The sequence below is a fragment of the Daphnia carinata genome, chromosome 4 (assembly GCF_022539665.2).
Source record: "Daphnia carinata strain CSIRO-1 chromosome 4, CSIRO_AGI_Dcar_HiC_V3, whole genome shotgun sequence".
NCBI lineage: Eukaryota > Metazoa > Arthropoda > Branchiopoda > Diplostraca > Daphniidae > Daphnia > Daphnia carinata.
Window position 1 is genome coordinate 3,315,358 of NC_081334.1, and position 26,946 is coordinate 3,342,303.

At 37.9% G+C, this 26,946-nt stretch overlaps 7 long non-coding RNA genes across 19 annotated transcripts; 5 read left to right on the forward strand and 2 right to left on the reverse strand.

Moving 5' to 3' along the window:
* Positions 1-783: 783 nt before the first annotated feature.
* On the forward strand, positions 784-1,787 carry LOC130694975 (uncharacterized). 3 transcript variants are annotated; one of them, XR_009002227.1, is made up of 4 exons: positions 784-922; positions 992-1,256; positions 1,308-1,360; positions 1,436-1,787. It is a non-coding gene; the product is annotated as an uncharacterized LOC130694975 (long non-coding RNA). The 3 variants fall into 3 exon arrangements; XR_009002226.1 differs by having other exon boundaries at positions 1,441-1,787; XR_009420875.1 differs by having other exon boundaries at positions 1,326-1,360; positions 1,441-1,787.
* Positions 1,788-1,883: 96 nt separating this feature from the next.
* LOC132087936 (uncharacterized) lies at positions 1,884-2,491 on the forward strand. Its single transcript, XR_009420905.1, has 3 exons — positions 1,884-2,006; positions 2,156-2,244; positions 2,302-2,491. It is a non-coding gene; the product is annotated as an uncharacterized LOC132087936 (long non-coding RNA).
* Positions 2,492-3,489: 998 nt separating this feature from the next.
* Positions 3,490-5,700, forward strand: LOC130694971 (uncharacterized). 2 transcript variants are annotated; one of them, XR_009002220.2, is made up of 5 exons: positions 3,490-3,743; positions 3,914-3,971; positions 4,142-4,212; positions 5,348-5,423; positions 5,486-5,700. It is a non-coding gene; the product is annotated as an uncharacterized LOC130694971 (long non-coding RNA). The 2 variants fall into 2 exon arrangements; XR_009002221.2 differs by lacking the exons at positions 5,348-5,423; positions 5,486-5,700 and adding an exon at positions 4,271-4,477.
* A 5,308-nt stretch (positions 5,701-11,008) lies between these two features.
* On the reverse strand, positions 11,009-12,607 carry LOC130694966 (uncharacterized). 3 transcript variants are annotated; one of them, XR_009002213.1, is made up of 8 exons: positions 12,493-12,607; positions 12,286-12,406; positions 12,026-12,220; positions 11,924-11,964; positions 11,773-11,862; positions 11,625-11,711; positions 11,456-11,549; positions 11,009-11,373 (listed from the first exon to the last, which is right to left on the reverse strand). It is a non-coding gene; the product is annotated as an uncharacterized LOC130694966 (long non-coding RNA). The 3 variants fall into 3 exon arrangements; XR_009002212.1 differs by having other exon boundaries at positions 11,773-11,964; positions 12,291-12,406; XR_009002211.1 differs by having other exon boundaries at positions 11,773-11,964.
* A 4,687-nt stretch (positions 12,608-17,294) lies between these two features.
* Positions 17,295-20,682, forward strand: LOC130694958 (uncharacterized). 5 transcript variants are annotated; one of them, XR_009420824.1, is made up of 12 exons: positions 17,295-17,437; positions 17,504-17,761; positions 18,328-18,413; positions 18,473-18,643; positions 18,750-18,865; positions 18,939-19,081; positions 19,146-19,308; positions 19,383-19,546; positions 19,621-19,703; positions 19,779-19,867; positions 19,930-20,260; positions 20,328-20,682. It is a non-coding gene; the product is annotated as an uncharacterized LOC130694958 (long non-coding RNA). The 5 variants fall into 5 exon arrangements; XR_009420823.1 differs by having other exon boundaries at positions 18,328-18,643; XR_009002190.2 differs by having other exon boundaries at positions 18,328-18,643; positions 20,168-20,260.
* Positions 20,683-21,279: 597 nt separating this feature from the next.
* LOC130694972 (uncharacterized) lies at positions 21,280-22,746 on the forward strand. Its single transcript, XR_009002222.2, has 4 exons — positions 21,280-21,502; positions 21,559-21,821; positions 21,908-21,978; positions 22,068-22,746. It is a non-coding gene; the product is annotated as an uncharacterized LOC130694972 (long non-coding RNA).
* Positions 22,747-23,300: 554 nt separating this feature from the next.
* Positions 23,301-26,169, reverse strand: LOC130694962 (uncharacterized). 4 transcript variants are annotated; one of them, XR_009420838.1, is made up of 10 exons: positions 26,034-26,169; positions 25,823-25,941; positions 25,671-25,746; positions 25,144-25,326; positions 24,713-25,064; positions 24,578-24,658; positions 24,195-24,484; positions 24,060-24,137; positions 23,930-23,995; positions 23,301-23,866 (listed from the first exon to the last, which is right to left on the reverse strand). It is a non-coding gene; the product is annotated as an uncharacterized LOC130694962 (long non-coding RNA). The 4 variants fall into 4 exon arrangements; XR_009002205.2 differs by having other exon boundaries at positions 24,713-25,067; XR_009002203.2 differs by having other exon boundaries at positions 24,195-24,487; positions 24,713-25,067.
* Positions 26,170-26,946: the final 777 nt, after the last annotated feature.

Here is a 26,946-nt window from a genome sequence, read left to right on the forward strand (position 1 = left end):
CTGCTATTTTAACCCGATCAGCTGTTTCAAAAAAAGGGCTATAGAGTCGTCAAAATTGCCAGAAACATATATTGGAAATTTATAACGCAATCATACACGCAATTTAAAAAATTGGTTCCTTGTAACTTTCCATTATTATGCCTTACCGTATCCCGATTTATCGACTTCGAAAATATACAGTCATGGCAGATGATGCTATTGTTTAAAAATAGGACTCGGACATTAGTCTGTTACAAATAAAAAATGTAAACTAAACGGAACGCGCATTTTGAAACTAGTAATAATCTCTTTTGTTCCGCAATCACCTGTATAATCTCAACTGTAATCAAACTAGGCTACCTTAAGGTAGAATTTACGAGGGGTCACAGAAAATGTAAATTATGAGGGTGCTTTGGATGTATTACAGTAAATATTATTGTTTAGCCCTTGCATTAACTTATGTAAATATCGTATACAGCACTTAATGCATATGTTTGTAATATTTCGCGTGTTGTTGAAATAATCCCGCAAGCCTAGAAAAATGGAAAGACGACAGCCATCTTGTTCAATCGGCATCAAAGGGGAGTGTCAAGTGGAACAAACAGGCGAATCAAGATTTTCCATAGGTCCTGTACAAAGTATAGTACAAGCTGATTACCGCCAGGAGGCTGATCAAATCCGGTATAGAGCGTCCATAGCGATACGACAGAATTATTGTTACCAGGTGCGTCAAGTGGTAAGTCAGATGAATGCTGATTGAAAATTAAATAATCCGTCAGAATTAATTTTAAAATTTAGGATAATATGACTAATGAGCAAAAAATTGGGCCGCTCGCCTTTAACCACGAATTTTTGAAATTTAGATTTCTAACACCCAACAAAAGCTTACAGAAGTAATCTAAGTTTTGACCGGGCAAAAGTTATCTGGGGGTACCGGAACATGGTCAGTATGGATGGAGAAAATTCTGAGAATATGTTTTGAATTTTAATGGCTATGATACCTTTTGCACAGTAACACCAGGTTGCATTTGACTTAACATATGGCATCGAAGTAAATAAAAATGTTAAGGGGTTTTGAAGACCATACCCAATATACATTTGCAAAAAGTAGGTAACTGGAAGCAAAAATTGAGTCTCCAAACATCCTGTGTTTCTCTAACCAATTGAAAATGAAGATGGAAAGAAGATTGACTTGAAACATAATCAAAGTTCTTTTTCTGGCACCCAAGCTGAGTTCTTTGAGAGTGATAACTTTTTGCCATTCTTCTACAAGCAAGGTACATTGTCTTAGACACTCTATTTTCATGATTACTAAACCATTTTCAAAGTTGTGTTTATGTTTTCAGTGCGTCTTGCTTTCCCAATGTTTCTGTTGCTTCAAGTAAGTAATATTGGCAAGGATAATGTTTGAATCGTTTCATTTTTCCATACACCATAGTAACCTGAACTTCTAAAGCTTAGCTTGGAAAGGAGACCAAATGAACGAAAATATTTCTCTTCTTAAAAACAACCGTCTACCCAGCCGCGGGCAACAATGTGTCTTCCACCATCACAGAAAGGTTATTGTCAGAAACAGATAACACCCTCGTACAGTATTAACTCATTAGGAAAGCATTCAACTTGCAGGAAAAAGTTGGAAGTCATACAAGTAAGAAACATATATTTAACATTTACCACTTTTCAATCGATCCACAATTAAGCTCTGGAAAGCTCTTGCCAAGTTCATTATTCTTATTTAATTTAAATTTTCAAAGTTATTGTACGGAGATAGCGCACGCACGCATATAGATCCAAAGCACTCTAACATCCAGGTGGTTTGCTGTCTGTAATTCGTTACGTACGTATCCCGCTCAATTAGGAGACATGTTTTTTCTTGTTTTTTTCCTAACAGTTCTTATTAACATTCTTCAAGTTGGCACACTTCTCAACACTCTTCGAGTGGGCTTCTATCATCTCGTGACCAAAGATCAGACCCACAGCAGGAAGATTTGGAAATAGTATACAAAAAACACTTCCAATGAACTGAAGTAACGTTGTCAAATATTTTTAAAAATTTTTGATAAGATCGTCTAGGTCATTTAATGCGAAATGCGGATTTAGCGCCTCATTCTTTCTCACAGACAGCGACCCAAAAGATTCATCGTAGCTGTAACTGCATATTGTTTTATGATTCCAGGCTTTTTCAACATGTTACTCTACCATTAAAGCACTAGGAAGAGAACGTACTTTTCAATTCAGACTTGGAAAATTCAGTTGACCGAAACGGTAAAGTTTCGACAAAATGGTTTCTGGTCAATTTTTAAAAATGACTTTCCTTTTTAGGTGGGTCTCTATTGGTATGGGGCTTGTGCAGGCAAAACCTACTAAAACTTTGCAATTGAGGATTGAATTTTTTGCAACTGAAATGAGCCATCTGGCTGTACCACTGGAAAAGGCAGGGAAAAAAGTTCAAATTTCACTGTCTCGAAACTTTACTCATTAATAGGGTGCGAGGCAATAAAAGTGACCTTATGGAAGCATTTGAGGAAGATAGGTAGGTTCTATTGCACAGTGGACACTGCTTCATATGCTTCTGACCTGTTACATGCTAATTATAGGAATGAGTTCAGAGCATACATAATCATTGTAGGTTTTACACTTGTAATTGCCATTTGGCAAGGCAACTGGATTTGGAGACAAATGAGTCAGAAGCTATTGAATGAACCACATATTGTTATTGTAAGGAAATCGTACTTGGTGTTGCCAAACTAGCTGCGTATGGCGCGTTGAATAAAGGCAGTTGGAAGGAATGTTCTCGCTATTAACGATCCCATTTAGCAAATGTGCCAAAAAAGGCAGCGGATCGTCTGGTGGGCATCTTTAGGAATCCTACGTCATGAAATCCATTGGGTGGATACCCTGGTGCGGCGACGATTAGCTCTCGAAAACATTTTAAAATGATCATGACTTAGGCAAAGCAACCAAACCAATGATGACAAATAACTTCTACGATAGATAACTGAACTATTTTCAAATACTATTATCTAAAATGTACATCGCTAAATTTTAGGTATTCTGAATTTATCTCTAATGATATAGAATGCATTTTATAGGTAAAAAATTTAAGATAATTTCGAATGTTGTAGTCTAACTGCAATATTCGATAGTTCAGTTTTCGATACTTGATTTTTTGCAAAATTGCATATTTTTTAATTATTGATTTTCTTTTTAAATTTAAATAAGCAAGTCAAGTAGCAGTGCAATTAAAACTTTTTTTTTTTGTCAAGAACTCGCTTCAGGCATTAGGTTCCTGTTTACACTTCAGGTATAGTACTGCTGATTACGTTACACTTTCACCAGTCCACCTCTACGCCACTTCACGTACAGACGGTCGTAGAAAATGGAATTCTAAAGAATTTTAAAGTTTTCTTGCCATTTGAAAATGGGCGAGAGATTATTTATTCATTTATTTACTTCTTTTTTTTCGCATCGTTCGTCGCTCCAGCAGTTTTAAAGAAGTAACAGAAAATTTATCGTGGCGCTAGTAGTCAAAAACCAAACGCAACAGCAGAAGAACTTAGTTTTCTTACCCATGCCGCCATGCTTGCTGTTAACTTGTGCCATGAAGTCAACTCTAATTAAGAAGTGTTATTGAGCAACTTTAACGTTAAATTGAATATTTAGCAGCAAAGAAATGATTCCATAGGCATTAGGCGGCAGTTCTACGCACGTATCCAAAGATTCAGTAATGCTTGCTACGGAAACACGTGAACCCCCAGAAAGAGGTATGATTCTGATAATTCCCTTGATAAACGGTGAATTTTTCCAATGAAAAAAAGTGGCTTAAGTAATAATGTCAAATAGTTTCTAATCAATTTACCCACTGTTTTGTATCTTGGAAACCATTCCTGTCAATAATTAATCCCTGATTTGTGGCCCACAATGGGATTTGCAGGAAAACCATAAGAGGCTGCTGAGCATGCCTTCAAAGTTATGAGCTTATAATACCACAGGTAGCTTAAACATATATAAAAAATTACATGAATATGGTTCTTGTCATTTTCATGTTAGAGAATAGGAATTCAAAATATTTTTGTGATGAACTCGAAGGGAACTTAATTAAGTCATGTGTGAGAAATTTCTGCAAGGAATAACACTAATGATATGACTTTATTCCTTGCAGTAGGATCTCTTCTAAAGTGCAAATGAGTGCAATTATGTGATGTGACATGAAACGTTTGGTGCAATATTGAGGTACAAATACTGCTATTAGATCTTACATATTTAATTTTTGTTTGCTTTTTTTCGTTAGCAATGAACTAGTTGACTCAGTAGAGTGGAAAGGTATGATCAAACCAAAATCTGTTGCCATTTACTCAGAATTCAATTGACCTTGGTTCCACTCAAATTTTAAAAATCCAAATCCATAAAAATTTATCAATCAAATTGTCATTGCCATAACTACAACTTGGTGTGGTTAGAAGGTTAAATTCGTAATCGTGATCGCAATTCCCATCTACTCCCCTCTGGAATTGAAAGATATCAATTTATATTGCATATACCATAACAAATCATGGGGGACGTGGGTCCCGAATTAGAACTTTTCAGTTGGTGGTTTGGATTGTTTTTGTTTCCTTATTAAATTGTCCCAAGGAGGCATGCCCAATTCAATCCCGCACTGTGAATAGAATATAAATTATTATCGAAAAACTGTTCTTGAAAAATGCTGTACCTTGAAATCGAATCGCTTTTGACTTGGAGTAGTTTAGTAACGTTTATGTTTTAAATGTTACTAAGCTTCTTCTTAACTTGCGTTATTCCCATTGTGATGCTGCAATTTTTATTCACAAGTGACAGGTCGTTTCGGTGCAGAAGCCATCTTCCCAAAACCACATTTCAAACGCGGTTTTTTTCACATGCTATTTTGTTTTTGATAAAACCGCTTCGCCATTTTAATACTGAAGTATCGGTGCAAATGTTGTACGTTCGAAAACGAAATCCCAAGTAGACAGATGACGTATTGCATCAATGATCCAGTCCAAATAGTTGTAAAACGCAGTGAACTGGGTATTTCATTGATCATGCCTATTGTATTGCTGATCTTAAGCAGCTTTACCTTCTTAGTTATAACTTCGGTTTTTTTGTTGAAAATTTCCAATGTACCATTCTATGTAATGAGGTTAAGTGATTCATTTTACAGGTAATCATTTGGCAATGAGTTTGGTTTGAATTCACTTTATTTTCTAATGGTTGTACTGTACATGTGTGGCATAGAATAATCCAGCTATTCAGTTGACATACTTTTGATTAACCACTGTGATGCATTTTTAATTTTTTTTTTTTTTTTTTTGTGTGTGTTTTAACTTCTAACAATTTTTAATTGATTCAGTCTGCCTGTGAAGAGGTCGCAAAATTGGAAAAAAATCCAAATTGTCATTATTGTGGAATCCTTGACTGGCTTGACTGTAAGTTTCTGTCACTTTCTCTACATATTTATAGTAAATTGATGGATATTCGTTCTCCAAAGATGGGAGATAAGGATGGCCGACGTGTTTAGGTGGACGGTGAGGCAACTAAGTATGATCCAACTGGGGGTAAGGCGGCGGTAACTTGTCATAGATTTCTCCAGTTTCGTATAGACTAGGATATAAGGATGCAGGAGGGTCGTAAGTTGGAGTCTTTGGAGGAGTGAAGGGCGTTTGTGGATGAACGGGGAAATGGTTGGCCGGTTGTTGGTTGTAATCCGGCGTTGGTTTGTATTTTAGTTTCAATGGTTCAAATTCACTGTTTGGTTGCTGATAATTGTAAAATCCATCACGTTCCTTTAACAGATTCCTTGGTTCATTTGCTTTTCCTGGTGCGAGTCTTTGGACTGCCGTACTGCTTTTCGCTTTTATTTAATGGTTATCAAGTCCAACAACTGCCGTGGCCAAAAGAGCGAGAAGGATTGAATCCAGACACTGCGTAATACGTTAGTATACAAATATTTATTCATTAATTTTTTTCTTAAATTTCTTAGAGCCTTTGTTTTATACTACTTACGTTCTCGCGGTGGATCAGCTTTTGTTTTCCTTGCTCCGCAAGGCTTCGTGAGTGGTTTCATCTTGGATTACCATTTCTATTTATTAAATTTTGTTAATGCTTTGCTGCAAGAATCAGGCTTCCATTCGTGATGCCTACCCTGGTTAGTCCTGCCAAAAGAAAAGGAAATGGTGGTTGAAAAATTCAATAGAATTTTTAAAGAAAATTAAAGCAGAATATTATGAATGACCAGAAATTGTGCCACTAGTCGTTAACTACGAGTTTGAGAACCGAGATTTCTAACACTCGACAGAAGCTTTCTAAGTAATCCAGGTTTTGATCGGCAAAAAGTCACCCGGAACTATGTCAGCATGGGTGGAGGAGTTTCCGAGTATATGTATTGACTTATAATGGCCATCCGTTAAATTTGTATGGTAATACCGAGTTGCATTTGGCCCAAGACACAGCACCAAAAACTAAAACCATACGCAGGACATGTTAATTCGAAAGAATTAACAAAAAGTAAGCAACGGGAAGCAACTTGCTGTATACAAGTCCTGGATTTCCCTCGCCTACTGAAAGCAAAGGTGGAAAGGAAATTAACCTGCACGTAATCCGAGTTCTTTTTCGAAAAAAATTTAGTTATTGCCCGGATCCGGGCAACCCGAACTGTTAATTTGAATGTGGAAGCTTTATTGTCATCATGCCATGAGCAAGGTATATCGTCTTTGACATTCCACTTTAATTACAATTAAACCTTTTTCAAAAGTGTGATCCAGTTTTAAGTGTGCTTTGCCATCAGTTCCAGTGTCTCAAGTAAGATTGTTTAAGGTAAAGTTTGCATCGTATGATTCGTCCATGTCCATACTAACCCGAAACCCTGAAACTTAGCTAGGAAACGAGGCCAAATGAAAGGAAGTATTTATCTTCTTTTAAAACAACCGTCTACCCAGCTGCAAGCAACGGCGTATCCAGAATCGGAAGGAAGCAACAGCAGGAAGATTTGGAAACATTATACTTTGTAATTACAGTTTGGTTAAAAACAAGAAAACTAGATGGCGCTAGCGCGTCTTTATGTTTCGTTGTTGATGTGTGACCTGGTGTGAGAAGTGAAATCGGTGCTGGAAAGTTATTGTTAAAAGTGTTATATTATAATGAAGAGTTATATTAAACTGGCTACTGTTAAGTGCTCTCATCTCTGTGTAAGTTTGGGAAGTGAAGCATATCAAATGGATCATGGTTTATGTATGATTAAAATTTGTCATCAGCTTTGCAAGATGCCAAATATAAACAATCATAGATTGCACTGTTAGCAACCTGTGGCCTTAGCATTCCATCTTGCTATTCTGTTGCACTTTGAAAGGTATATGACTCATATTTTGCCATTAGTATACAAATTGGCATTTTTCTGCCTTTAAGATCTAGATCGGGGAACTGACAACACAGGAGATACCAACTTTGAAGGAAGGTCACCTACAATGTGAATTCTTTGGATGGAACTTCACTATCTCCTTCTACTACTCTTTACCCAGTCACCATCACACCAGTTTTAATTGGATGCTAACAAGTGCAGCAAACTGTTTCCGGTGAACAATAAACCATCATCAGCCAACAAACGTAGACGGGGATCTCAACACCATTTCCTTTTGGTATTTAAAGCTTTTTGCTTGTCTAGTCTTATTTTTACTCAAATTTAATATCCCATCATAGGCCTGCCAAGCCTTCGCCTTTTTCAGCAAAATATCTGGCCCTACAATTTTGCCAGTCTTCAGACAACAAACGTAAATAAAATTGCCTCCTAAATTCTATTATGTCAAGAATCTTATTACTCATGTGGTGACACATTTTCTTCTCATTTATCATTTAGAATCATGCCATCTTCGTTTTTTGTCCCACGCAAAATTAAAATCAAGATTCGAAGTTTTGCTGCTTCTTCGCTTTATCATCCGTCTTCATCTCGCTTTGCGCCCCATCTTCACCTCGTCTTCATCCCGTCATGGCATCGTCCGTCACCCCATTTACGCCTTGCCCGTCGCCCCGTCATCACTTCGCCCGTCGACCCGCCATCGCCCTGCCCGTCGCCCCGTCATCGCTTCGCCCGTCGACCCGCCATCGCGTCGCCCGTCTCCCCGCCATCGCCTCACCCATCGCCTCGTGGTCGCCTCGTGGTATCGTTTTGTTTTTGTTTGTATTATGTATGTTAACTAACCCATTGGCTGCCACCCACCCTCTTTGATCCCCTTTTTTTTTTTAGCGTGACAGGGACGGGCCGCGCTGTTCTGCTCCATGGTCATCTACCATGGGGTGGAGCAGCGCCACTGCCCAAGATTGGCCGAACGGCCCTTTAGGCAATGCACCAATAGGGAATTCCCTTGTTCGATGCGGCTGATGAGACCGGGGGTGTGCATTCCCGGAAAGGTCTCATCGCCGTGTCAGCCCGGACTTGCCCTATGGCAAGTCCCTTTGGCCGCTATCCGTATGATAGCGGTAGTAGCGAGTGTAAGTAAGGGTGGCGTGGCAGCCAATGGGTTAGTTTTAAGTGTATGTGTGTATGTATTTTGAATTGTATGTGAAATATGTATAGTGGTGGATTTGAGGGTGGAAGGAGGGAAAATAAAAAGCATTTTAAATTTATATTCGTATTTATTTATTTTGATACATATTGGATGATGTGGGGATCGAACCCAAGTATTCTAGCATGCCAATCACGTGCTTTACCTGTAACCTAATCACAAGATGTTTACAGTTAATAGTCTTCCCATAACTACTTTGTATGCCGTTCATTTTAACATACGCATCAAAATTTAAAGCATTCTATGTAAGGACAGCCATAGTGCAGACGTAGCGTGCACGGCTGGAGTGCGAAAGGTCTGTGGTTCGATTCCCAGACCGCATGCTATTGCTTCACCGCTGTCGAGGAAAGACGGTCTCTTGGCCAGAACAAAATCTGGGCAGAAGGCATCGGATGGTCGAGAGAAATGAATTTTTGCGATTTTTCGTTATTTCAACATTTAAATGGGAATTTTTAAAAATGGTATGTGTGGAATGTCTGGGTATTGAACCTTGGTCCTTCGGCTACTGAAGCCGATGCTCTTCCACTGAGCTATTTCACATATTTTAATACTACTATTACTATTGGTGATTTTAGGAATGGCTTCTGGACTTAGAAAAAAACGACCAACACCTAACAACAGCTAACAACAGCCTTGGCTGGCTCGAAAAATCGAAGCCATGAGACCACTTGCCTTTTCCAAGACCAGACAACGGCTTGGCTGGCTTGGAAAATCGAAGCCAGGACTCAGGCCACTTGCCTTTTCGAACACCAACACCTGATATACCCGAAAACCAATTTTTTTCTCAGACAGATGTTTTTCTACTGAGTCATATTTGTACATCAGCTGTAAAGCAAAATATTCTATTTTTTTCTACGGTGTATTCTACAATACCGACATCTCTTCTACCTGTTAATCGTTTTTGACGGTTGTTCCACAGTTAACGTAGACAGAATTTAACGTAGATCACAGCTCCGTAGAAATAACAATTTAGATAAAGTTGCAATTGACAGCAGTTGACATACACCAAAGAAACAAATGAAGTCATTTTTCACATTCTGCTTTTTGACAACCATACATGCACACATATACAAATCTATCGATCTATATATATATATATAATTAACATTTAATTATATATACAAATAATTAGATTTTCTGTTTCTCTCCCATTTTTCAATAAATGTAAGAGAAAAAAAAGGTCTCCTTTTTGCCTCTGATTACTCACATGTGCTAAAAAAGAAGTCTTTTCCAGAACCTGGAAGAGTTCTTCTAGCCATAGCCAACAACATCTTCCCGATACGAGTTCGTCGTCGTCAGAGTATCTTGTAGCCAGTAATCTTTGGTCATCGGAAGGCGAGAAGGAAAGATGTCTCTTCCAGTCCAGTTAAACCTTCTTCACCAACCATCTTCTGAATTCCTACTTTCCATTGTCTCACTTTCTTCCTAAAACATTCTGCTTAACACAATAAATATTTAATTAAAATTAGAAAAGCAAATTAACTCTCAAAAAAGCATTACCATGTGTAACAGCTCTAATGGTGACGAAGAATTCTTGTTCCATCGTAGAACAGGAAACTACATAGCAGTTGACACAAAACCTGGACGGTAAAAATGCTACCCATCAGATTAATTTTTATGAAATGTTGGTATACCACATACTTGTCATGCATCCTACTACGTGATTGGTGATTGGGAATAATCACAGATGTATTAACTTTGTACCACTACTCAATATGGCTGGTTGTTGCATTCGATGAGGGCTGACAATCCCAAAACAGTTACTTGCTCGCAAGTTTTGATACTCTATTTGAAAGGTTAGAATTTAACTGATTAGACGTAAGGATGTCTACGTACCCAATACTGGGTTACTAGCATTCTGCCTCAAATCTCCAAATTTCACACCGACTCGCACCACACTCGGCTGTTCTCCTTTTCCTAACCATAAGTTGACGTACACATTTTAATTAAAAAAAGGCTATGTGCAGCCATAACAACGTAAAAATCCATACCTGCCATATTTCGTAAAAATCAAAAGATTATCCCCTTTCGGTTTGCACACAAAGAAAAATATGAAACAATGAACATTCGAATTTGAAGACAAGTACGATCGTGGCTGCCGGTACCAGATAGTTACTTACGGAACTGTAAAGCTTTTAGGTCATTTTGTTAAATTCCATTTTATTTCCCCAAATCTAACTTTTTTTTTATTCTGAATAGAAATTTCTTCGATTACCTAACCAGTGGTTCACCTACATGTTTAAGGGAATTACATTTCCTGAAGAAGGGAAAAGCATCAACTAGCCCTACTAACAATTAATATTCAAATTTACTTACTGCATTTGTACAAACAACCTGCAATTTAATCACGGAAGTGTAAATGATACTAGTTTATTCACACTGAATAATCAAGTTTCAAGAAACTGATAGTTGCATGAAGGAGTTATCAGCAAAACATTACTACTAAGATGGCTCAACGAAAGTGTGAAATCAACATAAAAGTAATTACCCTGCAGACAGGTAACAGCAGTTCGATTTGCTAAGATATTCTTATTCATGTCCTCAAAACCAGTTTCGACATGTTACACCTCAAACTTCATTGATCATTTTAAAGGCCTCAAGTACACTCACCACAATGGCAAACACTGTCCTTTAGGTACACATCCACTAATTAAAGATTACCATTCTCCACACCCAAACCTACTTTAATTGAACTGCTGTCTTTGGAAGGTTCACACCTTTACCTGGGATAAATGATAATTTATTCCTCATTTCACTGAATATTATCATATACCTGGATCAAGATTTACATGCTAGATATAGCTGGAAAACAACAGCAAGCCTAAAAAGTAGTATATCATTTACTTATTATTTTATGTATTTATTATATTAATTTACTATTAGTACTGAACTCCACAACTCACCTAAAGAAATAGAAATACTAATTGAATGTTGGACATCCAGTGCACAGGCACAGATGACTTTTCCATGTTAAGGTTTTCAGGTCACCAACTTCTGCTAAATGAGTCAGGTGGAAATGAGCTTACAAGACCAGAAACATAACCTTACAATTCAACTGATAAATCAAAATACCACGATGTATGAAGGTGAAATAAATCACATCAGAGCTGTTAAAACTGTATGATTCACCACCCACGAAAAAAATTTTCATCACCTAGCCTATACCAAGAAAACCAAACATAAATAGTGCAGAACATTTTGATGATGAAAGTTAACGTACCTGACAAATTCTTCTTGACCACTAAGCTTTAATTTCAAAAGTGTACCCAGCATCAAAAATTTTCACAGCAATGCCTCCAAACCCTCACATCTGCCCGAAAAGATTCTGGATGTCAGTACAGAATAAAAACAGATCACAACCAATTCCATACTTTGTATAACCATTGCCGGAGTTCTTCCAGCAGCGTTATACCTAACATGACAGACGAATAATTAAAATTAATAAACTAAATAAACTAAGTGAAAAGGTATACCAGGCGTAACACGTTGAATGCTAATGGAAAATCCTTAGTCCAAAAAGCAATGAGAAGCTACATAGCTAGAAATAGCTACTGTGAGATGCTCAAAATGGGCCTTGAATACAAGCTTGACATATTTGTAGTGGGCTCTAAATTGTGGAGTGGTCATTGGTCACAGATGAGTTAATCTTTAAGAAGAATTTTAATTTGCTATAAATAAAGGATGTAATTCATAATTATAGAAGGGATGGTATTAGTTATTCTGTATAATGTACCTTACATTACAGGCCCTCAGCCTAATTACTAAGTTAGCAAAATGGTTTGCCGCTATTAATATCTGGATAAACATACATATATGTCAGTATCATGGTTGTTTTATCAGCAACACAGTTACATCTGGTAAGCCATAACGAATAAACATTATAAGTGCCAAAATTTATAATTATGCAATTACGGGGCAGAAATTTCCCTCTGTTACAAACCTTTATTGTTCACTCGGATGAAGAACAAATTGTAGCTAATATTGATTGTTGTGTAACAAACATGAAATACTCATGGCAACACAATATCTATTCACACTTTTAACCTACGCACACCACACCGCAACAATAAAAGAACTGAAACAAAGCCATTACGTGCGTCGCCCTCGACGTGTTCGAACGGAAAATGGACGTACCAACAATGACCGGGATTTTAACTTCTCCATCCCTAAACACACTCACATACGCAAAATCGGGGTATATACATATATAGCAACTGCAAAAAAAATTAGTATTGGGATACCTATGGACATGAAATCAGGTGTGTTTTTGAAGAAACATTTTTTGTAGCTGAAATGTATTTGACCTTACCACGAAATAAACAATTGATGTTTCATTACTGTTTCCTTTTTCTTTTTCTGGGCGTCGTTTCACACGAAAGCAGGCAGTCGAATCAAACACCCTCTGTTTTGAATCTGTTCCGTTTCAATGGCTGTTAAGAGGATGGCATTTTCATTTATGATTAATTCTTTCAAATTTTAATGAAAATGACTTTAATCTTATTGAACGTGGTGCGTAATTACCTATATCGCAATTATTTCGTAACAGGATATGTTTTCAAAGTCAGATTTGTTTACAAATAACGGAAAAGGGGTGACCCCGAATTTCTAGTATTTTCAAAATGGACCTCGATCCGCCATTCGCCTGGGCAGCGGCCCTTCTGGCATAAGTGTAAGAGAGCGAAGGACGCTTCCCTCTGTTCCAGAAGCCCGCCCAGTTGAACCGAAACGCAAAAGATCTGCCGACGACAACGACGAATGCTGCGAGCCTGGTTCGAGCAAAAGAGCTTGCCGGCCGGTTACCATCGCAAGACAGGATAACAGAGTCGATGAACAACCCGAGCCTCCAAAACGGACTTCTGCCTTCGACCGTTTTTTTATCACTATCCAATGTGTTGTGTACAATTATTTCATCCCATCTTTAGATTAAATAGTTTATGTCTGCAATTAAAAGCTATAATGCTTGTTGCAATGTGTATAAGAACATTGAAATTCACATTCATATGTATGCGGAATATAGTTATTATGGTAATCATACGAGAAAGTATAAAGATAAAAAACAAATAATGTCAATTAATTTCCCCACATACATTTCTTTGTTTTATTCACTGATATCGTAATCTAAATCTCCTTTCGATACCGAACAAGTTCTGTTTCCATACTTACAAGGATAAGTTCCGTTTCCAAACTTAGAAAGAAAAGTTCCATTTCAAAACTCACAGCGTCAGTCTGTCAGATTAATTCGTCTGCTCTGGAAATCAAGGGACCTAATACTATGGCTACGCGGTTAACAGATTGCATTTTACAACATAACAACTATCACCACAAGTGGCGCTCATAACCGTTGCATACCAGGTGGCGTTGCAACAGTTGCGTACTCTCTACCAGCCATTCCACTTCTAGGGATATTACCCTATTTAGGGGGATTTAAGGAAAATTTTTGGAATCTAGGGTGCAGTTATGGAAATCTAGGGTTTCCGGGATTATCCAGGGCCTATTAATTTTCTGGGGATTTCTTGGGATTTTGAGATTTTTGGCCAAACCGCTGTTGCTTTTGGCGCTTCTATGCAACTTCAAAAGTAAAATGTTCCTCAATAAGAGCCACCAAGCGGACAATGGTGAACGGTACGCTTTTCAGAAAGTAACACTGACTAGGATACACCACGAACTCTATTTGATCCTCCAAACGTCTGTTCCAAACATATCGCACGCCGAATTTTATAAGACTCAAGTCTCCGGCTGAATTTCTGACAAGCACTTGACCCAATTGCAAAAGCTGGGGAGGAGTTCCTTGAATTTATACGTAGGAATTAAGAATCTATTTTGTTCAACCATGATGAACAATTTGTTGTTGAGACATGATGAACCCGAGGCCTCTCACACAATTTTGTTATCTAGGTGAGCAACACACTGTTCATTAGGAAACGCTGTGATTCTCTTGAGGCTTTATAACGTTGAAAGTTCGATGACAATTATTTCTGGAAAAAACCATATCTTTATTGCTTAACTAAACAAATATGATGGGGCAATCCGATGGTTTTATTTCCATAGCCAATTTAAATTTTTCTGGTAACTTGTTTGGCTTTGACGGGCACTGGTTAATTACTTTAAAAATGTGTTCGATTTAATACTGTTCTAAAATAAATAAAATGGGTTATTTTATATTTTTTATTTACATTTATAAAAATAATTAAAAGATTTTTGAAGCAATGGCGTCTATAAGAACCGAACACGGACAGTCGCCGTATGATCTCAGTGCTATACCACAGTGCCCTACCACAGCGCGACACCACTATTAGTCACATATTATATAGTTCCGGTATTAGAACGAAGGTCGATGAAAAATAAATTTGTTTCAGATGTGCGGTCCTGGCACAGTGGTTACCACCTTCGCTTCGCATTCTGAAGGCCCCGGGTTCAAGTCCCGACACCGCCAATTTCCCCCCCTCCAAATCTTCATTCAAGATACGCAAAATTCATCGGATTACGCAAGCTTCTACAACAGATCAAAACGCAAGATTCTACGCCTTCAAGAAAGAAAAAAAGAAGAGAGAAAACAAGAAGAAAGAAAAAAAAAGAGAGAAAAGAAAATAGAAGAGCCATGCCTACTATAAAGGGGCTAAATGGCACACCAAAAAAAAGCCTTGCCAGGCTAAAATTGGCAAAAATAGCCTTGTCAGGCTAAAAATCGATCTGTAGTACTGTTCACTACCTTGAAGATCGAACCTTGAAGATCGAACCACAAACTGAAAGGTAGAGAAGAGGTGATCGTTGAACGTAGGCTGTTCGTTAGCCTCCCCACGGCCTGAAAGACGGCTCGTGGATGCAGGCAGCTTATCATCGCGATATGTGACCCAATTCGCTACCCGTAAGTTTTTGTTGGTTTTTGTGCCAATGTGTTAGTAGTAGTAGAGTGTTGTTCAAGTTCAAAGAGTGGTTTTGTAAGTACCTGCACAATAAAATAACAATTTCCACTGTTTTTCCCACACATTTCAATTCGTCATTCGTTACCAAACAGTGGAAAGTTTTTTGGTATGTTACCCTATTTGTATATTTGTATATTTTGGGTATTACCCTCTGGCAATGCAGTTTTAGGCGCTGGAGGTATTGCGCGCTGACAGGCCGTTATTATAGTAGCAATGTATGAATCATTCAAGCATAGATAAAGACCTCTGGTTCGCTCTCTGCTATGCTTTTAGCCCTAGCAGAAAAAGCCGAATGCTTACTCTGGTTACAGTGCCTCTCGCGGACATAGGGAAGAACTAAATGACATGAACGCCAATAGAAATAGGGTTTAGGTTTGAGGGACTTTTGGCGGATGTTCATAACGAATATATGTTTACATGTAGGCTAGTTCATTATTATTAACATTTGATAAATGTTTATAGGAATAATATTATAATCTTATGTCTTGTCTTCCCCTTATGCACATTTTCAAGGAGCTATTGGTACCAAATTAAACATCCCATACTACACTGAAATTTAAGGAAGCTTTGCACTTGTCGCTAACAAAGTTACTAATAACGAAAAATCAATTTTAATAATTTTCCACCATAAAAGACCTTATGAGTCTGTGATTAATGTTAAGTTGATTAATGTTATGTGTCTGTGGTTAATGTTTATGATTAAGTCACTAAACCTTTTTAAATAAATCAAAGATTTTTTACTTCAAGTTTTCCACGATCATGGAAAGCATGCCAGTGTATTTTTATACAAAACTATCAGACTATCACATGTTTTGCACATAACAGAACACGAGTTAACTCATCCAAGAGTCAGTATCGCTCATTAATACGATAAATTGGCCTTTTTTCATTAGTTTAGGTTCTTTCTTTTCATTTTTCTTAATCTTGGCTTTTCTCTTTTTCTGTTCTTCGATGCAGTCGTCCCCTCCTTTTTCTTCGTGATTTAATTTTATCTTGTTTTGACAAACTCTGTATGATCAGAGGTTGCTGACACAGATGCTGCCTTGGTGGTTTGTGAAAGTTTCACAATTTTGTACTATCGAGATCTTGAACTATAGAAACATCCCGAGTTTGAATATTGGTTAGCAAGGTAGAAATGAAAAGACCTTCAGAAGAATTATTTTTTAAGAGAAACGATGTTAATTGGCCCTCGCTTTTCATCAGGCTCTTGACTTTTTGGCTCAATTTTCTTCATATTGTGGTTACACGGCACTTTCAAGTTCTTGTTTTCCGTTTTTCCATTTACCAAAGCTGTCCTTGATATCGTAACCTTTAAATTCAATTATCATTTACTTTGGTCTCTCAACATTGTAACGATCACTCCATAGATCAAACTGTACAAACCTATCCTATTCTTATTTTCTTTAGGGAACGACATTTTCAAGCCAAATCTAGCTTCAGGACGCCACAAACTGCCACGAACAATGGCGGTTGTTGGAAAGCTATTTACCCATCAGTAGTGATAAAAACCTCCACTTGATGGCACTGCAAGCAGTGTAAGGATCCAAAAAATCGTAGGAAGGGTACCCAAAATTTTTGCGTCAGCAGCCCATGTTATTCGTGTTTGTTATTATTTATTTAGTCTTATGGAGATAGCGAACCAGAGGTCTTTATCTATGATTCAAGTATGAAAGTAACAGGGATTTTTCTGGGGATTTTATTTTTTTTAAATAGGGATTTATGTCCCCAGTCTGGCAACGTTCTAGGGATACCACTTTGCGGAAAGTGGAAACACTGCTCTCTACGACCATTATGCGCAGTACTAAGGAATGGACGGCAGTGATGAGATGGTAGCAAGAGGTTTCCGACATTTTGGGCCCATGATGTCGAAAAGTTCGTTCTTGAAGAAAGAAGAACGAAACTATCATGGAGGTTTTACAACCAACTAGCTTAATATGGACCGTGTTTCATACCTGCAAATCGGTAAATTTACATTGTGTGATGTACGACTTAATTTTTACAATTTGTATTACATTGTACGTCTCGTAGACCGTATGTTCTGCAGTTGTACCACGTTGCATCCAGGCATTTTTAAGGAAAAATCTATTGCCCCGCAGAATCCGGGGGGTAATAGCATTTTGTCTATTGCCCCCCCGGAATCTGTGGGGCAATAGGCGTCACCCATGTTTAATGTAAAGCTGTTTGCTTTGGGTGAAATTTATGCAGTATAAAGTTCTGGATGATAAAATTGCATTTGGGATGTGACCCAAACTACTGGATCTCTGTCTCGCAATGACATCTGGCAAAGTATTATGATAAAAAAAACAATTAAAAATTATACTATTTAGATTAGAATGGTGAAATTTATTGCAATGCATGCTGTTTCTAACAAAGTAGTTCCTTGCAATGGTTTCTATTTGCTTAATCACATTTTGTTTAGGCAACTGTATTGGGGGTTCAGTAAAAGCCTAATACGATAGGGTTCTAGTAGAATCTAAACTGTACAGTTTGACAAACCCATCTAGAAAATTGGCACAGTATATTATGTGATTACTTCAAGTTGGGTTTAGTAATTGCAGGCAACTTCTAATATAAATGTAACAAAGCATGCTTAAGGGTTCGGTGAGTATAGAGTTATTACAGTTTTGCTGCTTAATGTTTTTGGTTGATGTCTGGGCTTCCCATTTACTTGTCTTAAAGGACGAATTTTTCTTAACTTTTTTAAAAGTATGTTGCTGTGAGTATTTTTAGTAATAATAAACTTGGCATATTAAAAAAAGTTAGCATATCTTGCTGTTGAATGGTTTGATTAATATAAAAATTTTTACACGACTTGGTTGCTATTCATTGGCATTAATTATTTTTTTCTTTAGGGTTTCCTGTTGCTGATGTGCTAGCCATGATACTGACAGATCTTTGTAATATTTTTAGAAGAAGCACGAAGTGGAGCTTTTTGGAGGTAGCTTAGACCACTTGCGTTTAAACCCATGATGTTCTGTATAACCCCTGGTTACACAGAACCCGACAAAGATATCAAAGCTGTCTTCAACATGAAAGGACATGGTAGAAGAATTACCAACTGTTGGGCGGTCAGCTGTAGGTGTTTGTTACGAAAAAGTACGAAAATCAAACAATGATGGTCGCTATGGTGGTTGTCCCGAAAACTCAGCCGAATGCGAAGCTCGTTAAGTATGCTCTACTATCACTACCTGTTTTAAGTGGTTTCAAATGTAAATCACGTTTTTAAAGAAAAAAGCCAATTATTTTGCTTTTCTTGGCTATTTATTTGATTCAGGAAGCAGCGTACTACTTCATGAGAACCACGAATTATGCACACCGAGGCCAAACAGTAAGGGCCTCTAGGGTAATTATCTAGACAGAATGTCGATCAACTCGTCGTTACTGTCTGATGTACTGGCTATTCTATAATTCTAGAATCTAGTTTGTATGTCCCATACATTAAAGTTTTAAATACTCTCAATAGATTAACACATCTGCGAGCAAGGACCTTTACGGGCTATGGGATCCTCAAAACGTATGACAACGAGCCCATATTCAAGTTGTAGCTCGAAAGTTCTACAACTAATGTTTTCCCTGAACATCAATGCAGCATGGAATGCTTTACAGGTCAATGGTACACTAACATCCCAGAGATATTATTCATCTGCTTTATTTGTTTTTCTTGCAATAGATGCCTAATGCGAGATGTGGAAAATGCTTGACAGAATGTGTAGGCTATTTTGATTAGACACATTGGTACCTAAGGTTTCTTGTGTTGGGTACATCAAAGCAGAAATAATTGTACTACAAAAAATGTGCAAGGCATGCTGGTCTGTTCTTCACAATTATGAGAGGTATAGAATTTATCAAGTAGCATTAAGGAAAGCTAAGGTTACCTAGAACTGATGAGGTTAATGTGGACATCAAGCTTTCAACTCCATCTATCTAAAACCTCCTGGCCTTTGGTCTTATTATTTGACCAGCTATTGCAAATCAAGTCGAGGTTAGTTTCAAAACGAAGAGGAAAGAATACTATAGAATTTGTGGTGTTTGCATCAGCAATGGACCCTTCTTTTATTTCAGAATTGCAAGGTACTGATCGTTTGCGTTGGAAATCTATATTTGGCGATGGTTCCAAATGTTATATTTTACTTATTATTGTGCAGGCTTTTGCGGTCCAATCTGAGTGAAAACTGCTGTGTAACTTATTACATGAGGAACTGGCGATTTTTGGAGATGGTTACACCTGGTAATACTTTTTTTTTTTTTTTTTTATATACAGAGTGCCTAGTTTTTTTTTTTTTTCATACATCCATTATATTAGATTAAATTCTTCTGAAAGAGAAGCATTTGCCTATGGATAATGGTAACCCCAAGTGCGTCAAAACTTCGTTCCTAAAAAGAAGTTTCTAGGTATGAAGGCAATTTTCTTTAAATTATTTTCAGTTTTCTCTTTATTTCCCGGCAAATCCTAGTACCTGGCCAAGGAAACAGTTTTTAGCCTTATTATATGACAAACCTTCCGAAGTCGCACTAAGTTGAATTTATTAATGAAGGGGAAAGAAAACTTCAAAAAAAATTGGAGCTTTGCATTGTCGAAGAATTTCTATTGGGTCGGATTTCAAAAGTGCTAGCCTTGGGCGTTATTAAATGTTCAGTCGTCTATGGTTCTTCAATAATTTGTTCCACGTGCTATTGCGTGACTATTGTTAGAATTTCGCCATCCAAGTTATGAGGAAACTCGTGTAGCTTCTCAATTCATGATGAACAAAGGATTCGCGATCGCCATTGGAGATGTTGCATTTGGTAATGTGTTTTATGGATTTTATTCGGTGTTGTAATCTTAATTTATCTTTGATAATTCCCAACGAAGAAGAAGCAGATGAGGCAGGCAATAGTTATCTGTTGCTGTACAGTGCGCTCGCGGCCTCTCCGGTGTTAGCAGTGCAATTGGCACATGAAACGATGTTTCAACGAATACGAATGCAGTCGTCTTTCGGTTCAGCGTTGGATAAGGAAATATGCAACGGTTATGATGTGTCCGGCAGTATGTTCCATTACGATCGCCGTAACGGAACACGTTTTACGTAATTTCGTTTTCTATGTCCGGACATTGGAAACATTTTAGGTGATATTCTTTGTTTGTTGCTCGTGCTGCCACATGAAACCTGTCGTTGGCTTATTTTGAGAAAATGTGCATGTCCTATATCGTTCTTTGTACCATATTAAACGGCCGCCAGATGATTCTCAGGTGTAGTTGTCTCTTGACTCTGTCTCCTCACTTTCCTACCTCCACTGTCAGTCGCCAAACGTCTAATAATAGACTTCAGTATAGTGAAACTGTGCAGCAATTTATATACCGAAACAGCAGGTAAGAAATGATGTGTTATAATTTTCAACAAAAATATGTAGTATCGTTTTGTCTTAAAAATGCCGTTTGATGTTGGTCATGTCCGCGAGTAACGAGCCGTAGTCAAATATTTTTGCTAAATTTTGAATCCAAATCACGTATTTTCGTAAAAATTTCTCTGGTTTTTAATAAATAAATAAAAAATTGATAAAGTTGCAATTTAGTATTAGCCCAACATTTGATCGAGTGCTAGTCACAATTTTTAAGGGGACGCTGGGAATTTGCGCTTTAAAAACATAATTAACGTGTTCCTATCAGCATATCACTGTTAATACAGTTTACTCGTTAAAAAAACAAGTTTTACACTTCTTTAAAAACCTGCCTTTTGATTATAAATTTAAAAAACAAGATGGCGCTACTGCTCCTGCTAACTTGTGTTGTGATTCCGTGTGACAAGAAAGATCCGTGTTCGAATGTTTGTTAACTGTGTTACGTTCCAGTAGAAAATTCGAAAAATGGTGTGCTACTGTCTGCCAACTACCAAGTGTTTTTTTTTCTCGTGTGTTATGGAAGTAAGGCAGATCAACTGGATTATTTTTCTGGTATCTTGTCTCATCTATGCCAACTGTGAAACCCCAAAACTGTTAGCAACCTATAGTTGTTGCATTCCATTTTGCTATGAAGTTGCTCACCTAGAGGTATAAGACTTATATTTTTGCTATAAGTATCTGGTTGAAATGATTCTGCTTTTAAGATTTAGCTCGTGAAACTTGCATTGCAAAGAATGATGACGGGGAAGAAATGTCACCAATGATACAAATGCTGTGGGATGGAATACCATAATATTATGCTGCTACCCTTAATACGCTCATGATCTTCTGTCATTTCCACTCTGACTAGTGCATGATCATCATCATTTTGTGTATCCAACTATAACCACCACCATTTCAGCATTCATCTTACAATTTCTACTTAGCTGCGAACACACAAACATATACGTCAAAAGCATTTCCTGTGGTATTAGATGTCTTTCTCGTTTAGTACTGCTTTTTTCAATGTCCCCTCATAGAAGAAGCTATATTTTTTTCAATATCCCATCGTAGAACTGCCAAGCCTTTGCCTTCATCTTCATAACTTCAGGCCCTACAGTCTTTCCAGCATTTGGACAACAGGCGTAAGTCAAATTGTGTTCTCTGTTTTAGTTACATAAACAATCTTATATTACCCAATAAGTAACACTTTTTCTTGACATTAACCATCTAGGACTATGCCTTCTTCCTCATTCGGATTCATCCTCAATATTCAAAGTTTTCCCTTCTTCGCTTCATCGTCGTCCCGTCTTCGCCTCGTCCGTCCATCGCCTCGTCCGTCCATCGCCTCGCCCGTCACCCCGCCTTCGCCTCATCGTTGCCCGCCTCGCCCGTCGCCCCGTCATCGCCTCGTGGTCGCGCCGTCTTCGCCTCGTGATCGCGCCTTTTTCGCCTCCCCTATCTCCCCTTCGTCACCTCGTGGTCGCCTCATCGTGGTATTGTTTTGTTTTGTTTCGTATTATGTAATGCTAATCTAATTAACTCGTTGGCTGCCACCCACCCACTTTGATCCCCTTTTTTTTGTAGCTTGACAGGGACGGGCCGCGCTGTTCTGCTCCATGGTTTATCTGCCATGGGGTGGAGCAGCGCCACTGCCCAAGATTGGCCGAATGGCCCACAGGCAACGCACCATAGGGAATTCCCTTATTCGATGCGGCTGATGAGACCGGGGGTGTGCGTTCCCAGAAAGGTCTCATCGCCGTGTCAGCCCGGCCTACCCGGCCCCCTTGGTCGCTATCCCTAGGATAGCGACAGTAGCGATTGTAGAAAATGGTGGCGTGGCAGCCAACGAGTTAGTTGTATGTATTTGTGTATGTATTGTATTTTGTATAGTGTATTAAAATGTATGTAAAGTGGTGGATATGTGGGTGGAAGGAGGGACAATAAAATACTTTATACAATATTTACTTTTGTATTATTTATTTTATTTGAAATTGACGGACTTGGGGATTGAACCCAAGTATTCTACTATGCTAGCCCCATGCTATATCGTTACGACAACGCTGCCTTAATTTATTTCAGTAGGCATTCCATAATAAGCTAGTGCGAAGTCCCTTTTTACATAGCTATCGAAATCTAAATCATTGTTAGTAAGTACAGATATGCCATAACGGTAGGATGCTGGCCTACAGTGCGAAAGGTCCGTGGGTCCAACCCCAGAATGGTTAATGTTGCTTGGACGTGGTTGTCCCAGGATAATTCTGGGACGCTGGAAAGACTTTTTGCCATTTTTCGTTATTTCACAAATAAACATTTGCACACTGAAAATTCCTCGTTTGGCGATTCTGAGTATTGAACCCTATACCTTCGACTTCTGAAGCCGATGCTTTACCACTGAGCCATTTCACATATTCTATCACTACAATTATTAATAGTGAACTTAGGAATAAGATTTGGACTTAGAATAAACAATGAACAACTTATATTCCTTCGCCTATACCAGTGTTCATGCAACGACAACCCCAGCAATATTAATCATTCTGGGATTCGAACCACAGACCATTCGCACTGTAGGACAGCATGCTACCTTTATGCCATAACTATCCTTGTAGACATAGTTTGAAATTTTGATAGCTATGTAGGTATGCGAAAAAGTAAAAAGAAAAAAACATAAACCGGATATGCAGTAGAAAAATGTAAAATAAAGTATTCTTATTAACTGTTTCCTTAGACAAAACGATTCCGTTCTGTATTCAGGTATCTGCCATCTTTTGTTCGTCAAAGAAGCTTATTGATTTTCCAACATTTCCCACGCTGCCCGTTCGACCAACACGATGAAAATACTCTTCAATATTAGTTGGCAAACCATAATTTACAAAGTATGGCCAGCTTCATGACACAAGGGGTAAGACAATGGACCTGGGAACATAAGATATTTTTGTGAAGTACAATTAACATTATGTTGTAATACTTGCTGCCACCACTGCCTCCTCTTTGTGGACAATCCCTTGCTATATGGCCCTCTTTGCTGCACTGTTACAAAGAAACATTAAAAATTTGGAAAAAAAACAAACAAGATCTGAGTCTCATACTTACCTTATGACATGTACAAGCTCCAACACCCATCTTTTCCTTGTAGGCATTCCGGAGGAATATTCTTCTCTATATTACATAACCATGGATTAGCAAGACCAGAATGTAATAACCCAAAATGATTTTTTTTTACCTTATGGCGGCTACGACTTCCACCACCATCGCCAGCTCCTTATGGACAATCTCTCGAAAAATGTCCCTCTTCCACACACTACATAAAGCACCAAGAAGTTAAGTTTGAATATATATTTCTATACTTTTATCTTACTTTGTTACTCCACCACCACCGTCCCCTCAGACTTGTGGACACTTTAACAAAATATCGTTCTTCTTGTCCACACTGTTGAACTAAACCGTATTAAAGTAATCACACTGTTATCGGAAGGCGAGAAGGAAAGATGTACATTCCAGTTCAGCTAAGCCTGTTGCATTTACGGTGAGGTAAATACTTCATTGGCGTAAGACCTCAACACTTGACTTTTACTCATTTGCCTTTTCACAATAAATTGTAAAAACAATCACACTTCCTCCACACACCCACTTTCTTCCTACAACATTCTGCTTAATACAATAAATATTTAATTCAAATTAGAAAAGCACATTAACTCTGAAAAAAAAAAGCAAATTAACTCTAAAAAAAAAAAGCATTACCATGTGTTACAGCTCCAATGGTGATAGAGAATTCTTGTTCCATCCTATAAGCAAGCAGCTACATAGCAGTTGAGACAAAGCCTAGACGATAAAAATTCCATCCATCTTATCAATTTTTATGAAATGTTGGTATACCACATGTCCACATGCTTGTCATGTAGTTCCTATTGCAAAGGTGATCGACTTCGTACGACTACTCGAATATGGGTTCGTTGTTGCATTTGATGAAGGCTCTCAATCCCGAAACAGCTACTTGCTCGCAGATTTGTTACTCTATCTGAAGGATTACAATGACGATGAAAAATACGAAAGAAAGAAAACTCGCCATAGGATCGAGACGATTCGCGGCTGACGTCACCGCTGCTCCGAAGACGATCTTTGTCGCTTTGATCCGGGTGCATGACGAGAAGTTCTGATTGGGAGAAGAATGATCTTTGTCGGAGCCGCCCTTGCCAGAATCACGTTTGCACGATTTTTACGATCAATTCTACTGAAATCGAAGCACGAGAAATCAACACATTAGTTTATCAAAGATTCAAAGGAAGTTTAAAGATATTTACAACCACCATTCATCCATTCATTCTTCCATCCTTTCATTCTTCCATCCATTCATATCAGATAATAGAAAAACCGAAAGGAATGGAATTCGCTGCAAGTATCGCCAATAAGCTGGCGGAGTGGACATCTTCATGGTAATTGTCAATGTCTTGTCTCTGTAAATATAACTTTGTTGCTTGATTTCATGGTACCTGCAATAAAAAACCAACAATGCTGTCATATATTGGCAACTCTCGAGATTAGAGTTGCGCTACTGTACGTTTGTTCAATAAGCACATATAAAAACTTAAGAGAGTGAGTGTGTGATTAATGAATGTAAAATGACTGAGACAAAACTAAACATGATGCAAACCAAACACATGCAATGGCGGTATTTGACTTACATCAATCATTTTCTCTCCTTCAAATGAGCTTAGTAATTCCACTGTGCAAATGAGCTTAGTATTGGCAACTGGGCAAATGAGCTGTTTAGGCTACTCACCCTTTCTTTACTGTGCATCCACTAAATTCATCAAAGTAAATGTTGTTCTCTCACCTTACCATCCCGGTTTTCATTAAATTTTTTCGTTTAATTCTGGTAGTTCTGTAGAAAAAAAACTTTCGCTGTTGTACTAGAATAATACAAAGCGAGAATGTGTGAAAAATAGACATGCTTGCTTTCATATACATTAACAACTTTACACATACCTGAATCTGAAGTGACATGCAGTCGGACACTTAAAACAGAATTGTGGAGTGTTTATGTGCTTCATTCTGGTTATCAATCGCCTCGCAATTCTTTAACTTCAGCAGAAACGTGGCAAGGTCTTAGAAACCAGTAAATAAAGAGGTTATCAGACATAAATGTGAAGGGCGTAAATTAAGTACGTAATTAATGCCATAATAAAGTATAGATTACCTTCGGCAATTGAGAAGTAGAAATTCAGTACATCGTGAACCCTCTCAAGAATGCATTATGAATATCAAATATTTCCTGATCCATACACTTTTATCAACAGGGAACACCTCAATATTCTAAGTGTCTAGATGCAGCGAATTCATGGAAATGCGTTGTTTTAAGGGCTTCCATGCGACGTTGCCGTACCTTTTTAAAAAGACATGACAATATGCCTTTTTCACTTCAGAACAAAAAGGATTGTTAAATATTTTACCGCTAGATGTCGTTGACGTCGGGAAACTCGTCCAAAAGCAAACTTTTTGAGTTGTTAACTTTTTAGTTGGTTACACCCGTTTTCGATGCTATCGCAAAACCCGATTGACTGATGCCGTTCATCCAGTAGTTTTATTTTTCCTACAGTTTTAGGCTTTCTACGTAAAAGCGTATAAGGAATAAAAGGGTGGAGGTTTGACACATATCGCTTAACATTGTACGATGATGTCATGTCTTATAAGATTACAGTAGTCTAATGAGATCACTTTGCCATATAGACTCTACTGTAGTGTCACTAGAGCCGTTAACCAACGTGTTCTTATTAGGTGCATACTTAACATTACCTTCTACACTGATTTCTGGCTCTTGCCTCAGTCTTTCCCCCGATGCATTAGCAACCTCCCCGTCCAGCTAGTACAACTAGCAAGGCTTGCTCAAGTTCCATGAAAATCTAATGCAAAAGCAAAACAAAACAAACCAACAAAATTATTTTTCTGTATTGATTTGTAATCCAACGGTACCTGTCGCATTGGACCTACGCTGACGACCGGCCCAACCGTGGAACCTACTCAAATGAATTTCTTCAACAGAGGTAGTTACATTCATTTTGATTTTTACACAACTTTCTCTAGTCCAGTGACATGCATAGCGTGAATGGTTT